General features: G+C 38.9%; 1 pseudogene; it reads left to right on the forward strand.

Moving 5' to 3' along the window:
- Positions 1-612: 612 nt before the first annotated feature.
- On the forward strand, positions 613-3,520 carry LOC119723669 (annotated as a pseudogene).
- The last annotated feature ends 814 nt before the right edge of the window (positions 3,521-4,334 follow it).

Consider the following 4,334-nt stretch of genomic DNA (forward strand, 5'->3'; position numbering starts at 1 on the left):
CGCAAGGGGAGGGGGGGGGGGGGCAAGGGGGGCACTTGCCCCCCCCCCGGAAAAGCAACAAAAAAAAAGAAGAAGAAACAGAAAGAAAAAAAAAAGAAAAAAAAACAGAGGCGCCAAGACAAAGTGGTGTAAATTGAATGAGTGGGGGGGGGGCAAAATGTCCCTGCCCCCCCCCCACCCTCTTAAACTGATAAATCGAGAATGTGTTGAGAAATACAAGCATTTTTTGGCAAATTTTTTTTGCCCCCCTCTAGAAAAAATCCTGGCGACGCCCATGGATAAAAGATGGCTGTTTCATAGACCACGGGAGATGGTAGCAGAGGGAGCAAAACAACAACAAGGCCAAAAATAGACTTATTATTTTGTTAACATGTTATTGTTTGATCTTGAATGGAGTTAGAATTTGAAAGTGGGTTACATCTCCATGCTGTACTTTCCCTTCTTGGTTTTTGTTGTTGTTGCAAGAAGGCCCTTTGATACAAATAGAAATGAATTTCAAACTTCGCTCCTGATCCTTCTTCTTTTTCTTTGGATTGTACCGGATGACAACATTCCCGTTTTTGAGAACATGACATGCAGTATACCAGTACATAAAATATTTTTTAAAGTGTTTCGCAATTTGAAATTCGTGGAGGGTTCAGCGAAACATGTTGGAAATGCTTTCACTTTAAATATTGAAACTCTTTCTTTTTTTCAGATTGGTCCAGCAAGTGCAATTCATGTGTTATTTTTAAGACTACAATGATAAACCAAGCTACGGGCAATATGTATAGCAAGGCAACCAGTGTCCCGTTTGCAAGTACTGAGCGTGGACAATTGTCGAATTGCACACTTCAAGACATCCTGCAGCGACCCGGTGTGGTAATGTTGACAACAACCAACCTAGGCTTCTTGGACTTGACCATTAACATGTTGGCAAGTATCCGTAGAGTCGGCATCTGTGTCAATACAACTATCATCGCTGAGGATGAGAAAGTATACCAATATCTGCACAAAAAAACTGAAGGGGACCCAGCGGTGCATGTAGTGATGACCAAATCTGGTCTCGTGCAGAGTGGCGAAGTGAAGCGCAAAGATGCCCGAAACTATTTTGACCTACTGAAGAAACGCCAGGGGTATTTTTTGAGTCTGTTGGAACTAGGCATTGAGGTTCTTTTCACGGATTCTGACACCTTTTGGTTCCGAGATCCATTTCCGTACTTCCAGGGAGACTTCGATATGTCTATGATGGACCCCAGATCACCTTATCCAACTCGCACATCAAAAGCACATTACTGCGCCGGTTTTATTTACATGAAGCCAACCAACGTGACACTCCCGTTTGTTAAAGAGTGGATTCGGTCTCTGAAAGGGAAGAATATCATGGATCAGATCGAGATGAACAGACTCTTGCATGCTGATAAACCCGTGCATGTCAACATTCAACCACTCGATATTAAACTATTCCCATAATATCAGGGCCTACGTTTTACGAGTACTTAGCGAAGAACGCCAGCTACTCTGCTGTTGTGATGCACGCCGCAAGTATCCATGGACACGATGAAAAAGTGAAAAAATTCAAAAGCTCCAATATGTGGTTGGTCAATGCAAGCAGTGACGAGTTGGTTGCCCGTGAGCAATATAATAATTAACTTTCTGAACTTATTACATTTTAAGCAGATGGTAACTTTCAGGGTAAGACTACTTTTTAGGCGCATTTTTCATATTTCGTGAAACTACTTTTTAGACGCGTTTGAAAAAATATTTCCTGATTATTTAAGCATTCGTAAAAAAGCTGTAATAAGCCAGCTCGGTATTCCAAAATAGTCTGGTGCACAGCAAGATTCGATTAACTTTTTTCGGGATAACAGCGGCAGATAAATGCACACAAGGCTATGGGGGACGTGGTAACCAAATCTGCATTATAAGTCGTGCAGTCGAAAAGAGATGGAACTTTCGTTCGCACAAAAGTTTTGACACACAAGACGCCTAAAACGCTTTGCTTTGCAAAGATTGTTTGCAAAATGTTATATTTCAGAATACGATGACCTCTTCAATTTTGCTGGTACCCCGCTGTGCTTTTGCACGCATACGATGAAATTCATCCCTAAAGAAAAATCGGCAAATCTTGATGTGCACCTGCGCAGTTGGAATACCGAACTGGCTTATTGCAGACTGTTTTCCCACTAAAACACATGGTGACAATGCACAATTTCGAACATTTGTTCTTGTTTTTTACGCATGTACGAAATTGAATTCTTGAGTGGGACTGAATCAAAAGATTACAGTGGCGAAATTAGCCGCTTGGCTCATTACTATTGATGCAGGTTTGAAGGTTTGAAGACCGAATGAGTTATGTATATGAAATGGATCAGGAATACCTGCGCACATGAAGCATTGCAGAAAGTTCTGAGGTATTTTCCGCGAATAAGGCAAACAATAATTTGTAATTCCTTTCCCGCTGATCATTTTTATTTTCAGCCGCTCAATTCCGCCCTATATTTACACATCTGAACGAACATTTTGGTTTCCTTTTTATTGTTGAGGCATTCATTTTCAAGTTTTAGTCACCCAAGATTTTGCTACTAGCGTTCGTTTCCGTTTCGGGGAATTCTATTTTGTTTTGGTGCATTCAAGACTTCATTTGTAGCATTCTTATTAAATTAAGTCTAATTTATTTGCTAAGTAATACTTGTCACATTAGAATTGTCATTGTTTTGGGGATCAGACTAAATCTGCTTGTCTGTTATGATCATTTTATTCGTTCGATGTGTCCAGTTGTTTTTATTGGCAAATTGTATATTTTATACAATATATCAATTTTATGTGTGTTTGTATAATGCTTATATATGTTTATGTATTTTGTATTTTTTTTAGATGCTTTAGATGTATATGATTTGTTTCTTCCCATATGATTCCTTACTGTAAAAATTGCATTTTTCTTTGTTTTTAAAAAGGGGGTGCATATATATTTTTTCCTAAGTAATATCTGTCATATGTATTTGGTTTCATCACTAGCATTTTGCTTGTCCTGATATATTTTCAATTCTTTCGGTCAATGTCTCTATGGGTTGGTAATTTGTATGTGCATAATATTTGTATGTGTATATAATGTGTGTATTTTTTTGGATACTTTTATATTTTTTGGATTGTGCGTTTATTAAGTTTTTCTATTTTACTATTTTTATCTTTGACATTTTTATTCCTTGTATCGACTTTTTCAAACATTTTAACGTTACAGTTAATTTTCTTTTTTCTTTTATATATAATGCTATTGTATAAGTATATTTTTTAAACTTGTAAACGGCCTTGAGCGTCTTTTTTAGACGGATTTTGGCGCTATATAAATGTTCTCTATTATTATTATGAATATTTATTAAGTGTGTTGCATCTTTTGACGGTTGACGCATTCACATTATCGAGTGTCAGTGCGCATAATTATGACGTATTACCATGCTTTTCATTCCTTATTTGTTAGGCACAATCGTTGGCCTTTCAAATTAAAAGATTTTTTAGTGGAAGAAGTTTCTTATTTTCTAAATTGTTGTGTCTGTAAAAATGTTCGCCGCTTTGCCTGATGCCAGCAGGTTAAGCCACGATGGCCTTGGCGAAAGGCTAATTAATGCGGCATTACCGAGTCAAATTCGCAGTGGCAAAGAGGATAGGGTGGTTGATGCGTATTTTAATTTGAAAACGCTCATTTCAATAATTAAATTGCCTTCCTTAAATTCTTCCGGGGCGCAAGGGGTAAGTGGGTGTTTAAAAAAAAAAAATTATATTGCAGATATCCTCGTTTCCTTTCAAATTTTGTGAAAGCTGGTAGTGAACGATTCGAGCGATGCGCTCGGGCCAAGCCGTTATGGGTACAACCGTGTAACGTTGGTCATGCTTTGGTCAAAAGTCTGGGGCCGAGCTCATGAATACAACTCATGCACTCAAATTATTCTTTATTAGAGTTATGAGAGCAACTGAATTGGGCAATTGAAGAGATACGGCGATGCACCTCTGGCTGAGCATTTTGGATGCAATTGAATTGGGCCCGAAATTAGCCACGTTGTGGAGGGATCCGCGTTTTTCCACTTTGGAAAACCCGGCTCACTCGCCCACAAAGGGCCTAGGGTCGTCTTCTTTGGGTGAGAATTTCTCGCGGAAAAGTCAATGGTCAACCCACCAAAAATTGAAAAAAAAATGAAAGAAGACATGCTGATCATCATTTTTCTGTGCGGCATAAACACCTGTGAGACGTTTGAGTATTTGTAAACGAATTTTGAAGTATGGGCATGACCCGTGTCTACGTCTAGTCTATGGGCGAAGCTCGACACAGCCGACAGGATAGGCCTAGGCGGAAACATTCC

This window comes from Patiria miniata, unplaced genomic scaffold, assembly GCF_015706575.1.
Source record: "Patiria miniata isolate m_02_andy unplaced genomic scaffold, ASM1570657v1 HiC_scaffold_17, whole genome shotgun sequence".
In the NCBI taxonomy this organism is placed as follows: domain Eukaryota; kingdom Metazoa; phylum Echinodermata; class Asteroidea; order Valvatida; family Asterinidae; genus Patiria; species Patiria miniata.